We start from the raw sequence: 9021 nt of genomic DNA on the forward strand, positions 1-9021 counted from the left end.
TTGAGGTCATGTTTCCCACTCCTGCCTTTTTAAACTTTTGTTGAAGCATGATAGATTTTATTTCAACCCGGTATTTTAATGCTATGTATATCTTTCTGTTTCAAGTATGTTTCTTGTAAACAACATATTGTTCATATTGTTGGATTCTGGTTTCTAATCTAGTCTAATCCTCTTTTATTTTATGACTGAGTTCATCCCATTCACACTCACAATTCACACATTCACACTCACAATTAGGAATTTCCCTCCACTTTGTTCTCTTCTATTTATCATTCTCTCTCCTTGTCTCTCTCTGTCTCTCTGTCTCTGTCTGTCTCTCTTACCCTATCCCCTCCTCTAAAGGGCTTGCTTCTGGCCACTCCTTCACTTTCTCTTAGCTCCCTTCCCTCCTACTTCCCTGTTGGGTAAAATGAATTTCTATACTTAACTGTATATGTATATATATTCTTTCCTCCTTCAATCATTTTTGATGAAAGTGAGGTTCAAATGTTATACCCCCCCACTTTTCCTCTCCATTGTAAAAACTCTTCCTTGCTTGCCTCTTTTATGTGAGATAATTTCTCCCATTCTCCCTCTCCCTTCCTATTTCTCTTATTGTATCCCTCTTTTTTACCCTTTCATTCTTCTTTTAATATCATCCCAACTTAATACACTCATATCCATGCCCTTAGTCTAAGTAGATTCCTTTTAACTGCCTTAATGATGATAAAGTTTTTAGGGGTTATGTGTATCATTTTCCCATGTAGGAATGTAAACAGTTTAACCTTTTAAAGTTCCTTATGATTTTCTATTCATGGTTACCTTTTTATACTTAAGTCTTGTGTTTGAATGTTTAATTTTCTATTCAGCTCTGGTCTTTTCATCAGGAATGCTTGAAAGCCCCCAATTTTATTAAAAACCCATTCTCACCATCCCATACATTTATCCTCCATTTTTTCTGGGCAGGCTATTCTTGCTTGTAATACTTTGCCTTCCAGAATATCATATTCTAAGTCCTTTGTTTTTTTATACTGGTAGTTCCTAAATCTTGTGTGATCTTGACTGTGGTTCCACATTATTTGAAATATTTCTGTCTTCTTGCAGTCTTTTCTCTTTGATCTGGGAGCTCTAGAATTTGGCTATAATATTCCTGGTTGATTCTTTCAATTTCTACTTTGCCTTCTGGTTCTACAACATCTGGGTAGTTTTCCTTTATAATTTCTTGAAATATGGTATCTAGGTTCTTTTATTTATTGTGGTTTTCAAGTAGTACAATAATTCTTAACTTAGCTCTTTTCAATCCATTTTCCAAGTAAGTTGTTCTTTCTATGAGACATTTCATGTTTTCTTCTATTTTTTCAGTGTTTTAACTTTGTTTTATTATTTCTTGATGTCTCATGAAGTCATTAGCTTCTTCTTGTTCATTTCTAATTTTTAACGAGTCATTTTCTTCAGCATTTTTTCTATCTCTTTTACCAAGCTGTTAATTTTCCTCCCACAATTTTCTTGTGTAGCTCTTATTTCTTTTACCCATTTTCCATCTACTGCTTTTATTTAATTTTTAATTATTTTGTTCTCTCTCTAGCTCTTCAATGAATTATTATTGGGTTTGTGTCCAATCTATATTTTTCTTTTAACCTTTGCTTTTAGGTGTTTACAAGTCATTGTCTTCTAAATTTGTGTCTTGATCTTCCCTGTCATCGTAACAGCTTTTTATGGTTAGGTTCTTTCTTTGTGTGCTCATTTTCCCAGTCTTTTTCTTGACTTTAGACTTTGTTAGAGTTTGGTTCTGCTCCTCTCTGGGAGTGGGAGGGTGATGTTTGGTCTGAGTTTCTGTCTTTTATGTCTTCCTGCTACTTTCATAACTCAGTAGGTTCCTGTAAGTTTTCAATGTTTCCAACATGGTGTGATCTAGGGAGAGGTCTAGTCACTGTTATACTGATTTGTGCTCTGGTTCTGATACAGGGAGGGTCTCTGATCCCTGGTGGTTATGACTACTTTTCTCCACCCTGGAACTGCAACCCAGAACTGGGGAACGGGTGACAGAGTTGCCAAATGTTATTGAATCCTGTGACCAATGACACCTTGGAATCTCTTTCTGATCAGGTTTTCAACCCCCTTTCAGCATTACCACCCCACAGCCTACAGTCATGCTCTAGGACTACCCCAATGTCCATAGATTTCTCATTCCATCTTTATAGTCTACCCCAGATGGGAAAAAAAAACGTTTTGCTGTGACTTCATGTTCATTTTCCCACTCAGAATTTGGTTTGGCATGTGCTTTTAAGTTATTTTAGAGGGGGTATTTTGAGAAAGCTTGTCAAAGCTGCTGTTTTTGCTCTGTCACCTTGGATCCACCTCCCAAGATGTTTATTATTCAAATGACCATGTACCTTGTGGCGGAGATAAAAAAGCAAATGTGAAAACAGTTTCTGCCCCAAGGAGTTTACAGTATAGCTAGGGGAAATAACACATAAATAGCTAGGCATACATTGTGCAAAATATTTACAGCATAGGTGGTACCACTACCCATAACTGAATGTAGTGTTTCAGATCTGAATGGGGAAAAGTTCAGGGACACTATTGTCTCTCTCTTGCTGGCAACTATACATATGTATGACATCAGCAGTTATACAACCTTGGAGACGTGAATTGCCTCTCTTGGCCACACATATTTTTCTATGTGCATATCTTTTCTCTTGTGTTCTCTGGTTACTCACATTTCCTATCTGATTTCCTTTCCACATATCTTCTTTATAACTATCCATCAACAAACATTGAACTAAGTGCCTACTATGTGCCAGGCACTGTACTACAGTGGAAACACAAGTGCCAGAACAAAAATGAAAGCAAAACAATCTGTACTCTTAAGGTGTTTGCATTCCATCAGGGAGACAACCAGAACTGGTCAGATGAGTTTTGTGTTTAAATTTAAAAGCTCACAAAGGCTTATGAACCTTTGTTTGGGACTTTCAACTATGTTGCTGTGAAAGGAAAGGGCATGGTCATTTGTTCCTCTGTGTTTACAGATTAATTGATAGTCTTGAACACCTGGAGGATAGCCTGATGTGGCAGGAGCCATCCTTTTGGGCTGGCGAGTCTTCAAACATTGACTCTTCCTAGCATTCCATTTACTCAAGGGAAAATCTCAGTGTCATTTGCATCTACTTGCATATCCATCTTGCCTAAACAAAAGAAGCAGCTGAACAGCATGCTCTGAATTTTCTTGGCTCTACTATTCAAGGAAGGGCAATGATTTGCCTTGTCACTTAGCTTATGCTGCTGGGGCCAGAAATACCTTTAGTAGCTCACTGGCACGTTTGCTTCTCATGCCATGTGAGTATCCTAATCTGGGCTGTGGTCATCCTTCCCAACCTCCCTCAAGCATTTCCAGTGCCATTCAGAGCTTTTATTTCTCCTTGCAGTGATCTTCTATCCTGTCTGGTCAGGACTTGATCCCATGGATACTCACCAAGCCTCACTTAGAGGTCCAGTTAAGGAGGGAATATGTACCCTTATCTGATCTGACTCTCCCTCACCTTCGTGGTACTGCTGTTCAAAAAGCTCCTGGTTGGAAATGATCATTTTTTTAAAGAAGAGAGAAGATCTCTTTTACACACACACAAGTACGCATACACATGTGCACACACATGCACACACATCCCTCTACACAAGCATAATGCTTCTATGTTGGATTTTCTAAAAATAGGAAATAAATGGATAATTTTTGGAGGACAGACCAGTGTGCAACAGAATAGAACTGGGTCCTGGCTGCCTTGGAGCAGAAACACATGGAGCTGCATATGTTCTCATGCATTGCACCTGACAGCAGAATTCTGGACATGGAGTTCCTGGCATTGACAGGAGAAGCAATGGTATGAATCTTAGTCTGCAAATTGCAACCATGGAAAGGGGGAACCACATGACCAAGTGATGAGAGCTCCTAAGTGGATAAGGAAGAGGGCATTGCTTGGCAATATGATCCCAGAATCCAGCTTTCTAGTGGGAGAAAGAGGACTTCACAGGCACATTCAACTTCTTGGAGGGAGACAAGTTTGAGAGAATCCATGGCTCCTTATGGTTGAGGAGCAGCAGGGGAGAATTCCTAAGCAGTGACAACCTTTTGGAATATTAAGAGAATGAAGCATGTGTCCCCAGTGCTTGAGGAGCAGCAGGGGAGTCAATGTTACAATATGGGGGAGCAGTAGACCTGGACTTTACCTTCTGCTATTACAATGGGTTATTTGGCCAGTGCAATGAGTTGAGCAGGGGATCTAGCAGCCCTAGGTTTTATTTTCCTATATGTGTGTGTGGGCAACATCTAACCTCGGGAAAGTATCATGAGGGTGGATATCTATATATGTCTTTAGGGTAAATGTCAGGGAGTTGTGTCTCTAGCACCCCTAAGTTCATTTCCCTTCTGAAAGGATTCCAAAACACAGGGCAGAGCAATGAAGTCTGAGGGACTTTAAGACATGGGGAAGGTAGGATGCCCTGGAGGGGAATTCTGTCAATCCGTGTATGCTTACTGCATTTTATACAGGGTGGAGTAAAAGTACTGTTGTCCCTGATATATGTACCTGGGGTCCTAGTACTGCAGTGGTGTCAAACTCAAACAGAAACAGGCTCACTAAATTATACATAAGGATCCCTGTGGGTTCATATTGACTTAGAAAACTATATATTAACATTGTCTATGTTTTATCATTTTAAGATTTATTTTGTTAAATATTTCCCAATTACATTTTAATCTAGTTCATGATGTGTGTTGTCGCAGCATGAGCTGTGTATTTAATAGCACTTTTGTACAAGATCTAGTAAATTTGAATTATTTTCTGTGATCTTCTAGAGGTAACTCTTAGAGTGGGCAAAATAAGCTGAAGAAGGAGTGATTAAAATTTTTTTTTAAGTACAGAGCCTCTTTTTTTTATTACCAATTTCTTTCCCTCCTCTTACTGTCTATACCACACAATGAGAAGGCAAGAAATTCAGAACCCATTACCAGCATACATGGACATGAAAAACAAATTTCCACACTGTCCATGTTCCATTTCCTACCCCCTAACCCCAAGAAAAAGAAAGAGAAAAAAAACTTTCTTCAATCTGCTGTGAGACCATCATTTCTCTAGCTCGAGGTGGATATTATGTTTCATCATGAATCTTTCGAAATTGTTTTTTGTTATTGTATTGGTCAGAGTAAGTCTTTCAAAGTTGATCATCTTTACAATATTTCTGTATACTGTTATATGTTCTGTATACTGTTACTGTATAGCTTTTTCACCTTATTTTTTACTTTATTTTGCATCAGTTCACCTAAGTTTTCCCAGGTTTTCCTAAAACTTCCTCTTCATTTTTTCTTACAGCACAATAGTATTCCATCACATTTGTATACCACAATTTGTTGAGCCATTTCTGAATTGATGGGCATCCATCAATTTCCAATTTTTTGCCACCAATAAAAGAACTGCTATAATATTTTTGCTCATGTGAGTCTTTTTTTCACCTCTTTCTTGATCTCCTTGAGATATTGCCCTAGTGGCAGTATCTTGGGTCAAAGGTAGCACATAGTTTAATAACTTTGGAGGCTGGTTCCAAATTGCTTTCCAGAATGCTTGATCTAGTTCACAGCTCCACCAACAATGCATTAGTGTACCTATTCTCCCATATTCCCTAAAGCATTTGTCATTTTCCTTTTCTGTCACTTTGGCTAATCTGATGCATATAAGATGATCCCTCAGTATTGTTTTAATTTGTCTTTCTCTAATTTAGAGTATTTTTATATGACTTTCAATAGTTTTGATTTCTTCCTCTGAAAACTGTTTATTCATATCCTTTGACTACCTATCAACTGGAGAATGGTTCCTATTTTTACAAATTTGGTTCAGTTTTTTATGTATTTGAGAAATGAAAATCGATGCAAAGATTTTCCTGCTTTTCTTCTAATTTTAGTTGCTTTGCTTTTGTTTGTGCAAAAACTTTTTAATTGTATGTAATCAAAATCATCCATCTTACTTTCTGTGAACCTCTCTGTCTTGTTTGGTCATGAACTCTTCCCTTGCCCATAGATCTGATGGGTAATTTCTTCCATTTGCTCCTAATTTGCTTATGGTGACACCTCTTATGCAAAAATCATGCAACTGTTTGGAGCTTATGTTAGTAAATAGTGTGAGATGTTGCTCTGTGCATAATTTCTGCAGACTCCTTTTTATCTTTCCTAGGAGTTTTTGTCAAAGAACCTACTCCTTGATTTTGCATTTTTATATTAGTGTTAGGCTCTGCTCAATTCTGGGCATGGGGCGGGGATGGATGTCTGGCATGGGTTTCTGTCCTGCTATTTTCATAGTTCAGTTTGAGGGTCTGCAAGCTGTTAGTATTTCCAAAGTGGTGTGATCTGGGAGAAGGTTGTTCATTGTCCTTGTGGTAGGAGCTCTACAAGTTTCTGACCCAAGTTTGGGTCTATTGAATTTTGTGAGGTTGAGTTTCAGGAAGCTGCTGCTGGACTCAGGTCCTGTGAGACTGCTGGGACACTCTGTGTGTTTGTCCTTCATTGCTGAAGAAGACCATGCCATCAGAGCAATAATGACATGACTTGCACTTGACTTTGTTTTGAGTGAGGGAGGGCTGTACAGGTCACCAGCCTTACTTCCCCTCCAGAGTCATCTGAATCCAGTGACCAGATATTCATCAGGATGACTGGAGATGACCCAGGATGAGGCAATTGGGGTCAAGTGACTTGCCCAAGGTTACAGAGCTAGTGAGTGTCAAGTGTCTGAAGTGAAATTTGAACTCAGGTCCTCCTGACTCCTGCGCTGGTGCTCTATCTACTGCACCATCTAACTGTCTGGGAGGTTCTGTAGGTTCAGAGTGAATGAATTCCTTAATTCTCTTTTGGCGTTGTTTTCCTTCTCTCGTTATTCCACTGTAGCCTTATGATGGAGCTAAAGGCTAGAGCTGAGCCCTCCCTCAACTCTTAGGTTTGGAGCCACACTACAAAGTTTTTGGAGCTTGGTCCTTCCTCTGCACACAGCTACAGCCTCTTCTCTTGCAATTGCTCGTCTCCATCTTGTAACTGTGATTTAGAACTGGGGTGCACGGCGAGACACCTTTTAGCTGGCACTTGTTCCCCTACCAGTTATGGTTGAGGGGTCCCCTGAGGTCTCTGATTCCAGTCCTGCTGTTCTGTCTTGACCCCCATACCATCCCTAGGTGCTAGAATTCTCTCCATCTTGGCTACTGCTGTCCTGCCTCAGCCCCAGTGTCTGCAGACCTCTCCGTCTATCTTCCTAACCTGCTTTGGACTGGAACAAATGACTCACTGTATCTTTTTCTTAGCTTTTCTGATCAAAATTTGGTCTGGCATGTTTTCTAAGTTGTGGAGTCTGAGTTGTTTTTGAGCGCCACAAAAACACTAATTTCCACTTGGCCATCTTGACCTACAAAAAAAGTGATTGACGGGAACTGTTCCAAAAATTGAAGCCAGAGCTTATATTATAATCTCATCTTCTAGATATGTCTTTTTAAAATTTATGTTGGTCAGTAAATTTTTCTGTACATCCATATTTATCTTCTTGAACAAATCTCTTTTTCCTCCTTCATAGGGATTTAAAGATCTTTGAGGTAAGGCACTGTGTGTTATCTTTGTATCTCCCCACAGTGTCTTGAACATAGTACGTTAGTGTTCAATAACTGTCTGTTGAATTGAACTAATTTAAAGGGACAGGTAGTTGGTATAGTGGATAGAATGCTGGGCTTGAAGTCAGAATTACCTGACTTCAGAATTACCTGAATTCAAATCTTCCATCAACCGCTTACTAGCTGTGTGGTCCTGGACAAGTCACCTATCCTTTCTTAGCTTCAATTACCTCATCTATAAAATAAGAGTCGAGTTTCACAGTATCTAATGTCCCTTCCCCTTCTGAATTTGTGATCTATGAATGAAGAGGCTCTTTTGCCTGGAAATTCTTAGAATGTTTTAATTTTCAGGGCCAGAGTGGAAAGGATTAATGGGGCATGGAATTTCTGAGAGCCAGGGTGAACTGAGAACACAGCTCAGTAAGGATTAGGGAAAAAAGGAGTGGGTGATGCTTTTGCTGACATGGCCCTTTCTGTAGGAAAATGAGTGTGGTTCAGGGAGCTACACCTTCAGTGGACCCTAGGGGTCAGAGCCGGAGTGGGTGGGTAGGATGAAGAGTTGCATAGAGTCCTCTGCCATCTTGTAGCATACTTGCTCAAAGGGCAGCTGGCGCGATCCTACTTCCAGTCTCTCAGGGCTGCACCAGGAGTTTGGGCTTCCTGATGTCAAGTAATTGCTTTGACTCTTGGAATTCTGTTCAGGCAAGTAAGCAAGTCAATTACCTCCGAGCAGTGGCCTCAATTGAAAATTGAGGCTCTGCAGTTCCAGATTGCCTGCTTAAATAAGGAAACAAAAGAAATTCATAATGGTGACACCATGTTGGTCAAAACAAGGAGATAGAAATAGAATCCTCCATCCCTTAATAACAACTCATGTTTTTATGATGAGAAAAATTATCTTACAGTTATAGTAATAACCAGTTATTAATTTAGGACCCAGGCTTTTCTCATTTATTTCCTCATTTAAGATCCAGTCCCTGTAGAAAGACAGTTTCTGAAAGATATAACTGATTGATAGGACTGTCCTAGCCCTTCAATCTTGCATGGAACTTCACCCAACTAGGAGACTTTACTTCTGTTTGGAGTGTAAACAGGATCCAGTCTGGACTAGTTCTTACTCCAAGGAAAAGAGACCCTGTCGTTATACCCCTCTGTTAGAGTTAGGGTGACCCAGCTCATGAAGGAGAAAATCAACCAGAGTGATTTGAATGGAGTTGGATTCCAGATTGTTGGAGGTGTTTGAGTCTCAAGATCAAACTACCTTCTCAGCAGAAGCCAACCTCTTCATTAAATGTCCACCAATCAAGGTTGATTTTCAGTTGTCAAAGGAATTCCCCTTGAAGGATTATTTAAAACTTTCAGGCTCTCCATGTCTTTTATCTTTGGTTTCTAACCACTGACCATCAATTT

Source organism: Notamacropus eugenii, chromosome 3, assembly GCF_028372415.1.
Source record: "Notamacropus eugenii isolate mMacEug1 chromosome 3, mMacEug1.pri_v2, whole genome shotgun sequence".
Classification (NCBI taxonomy): domain Eukaryota; kingdom Metazoa; phylum Chordata; class Mammalia; order Diprotodontia; family Macropodidae; genus Notamacropus; species Notamacropus eugenii.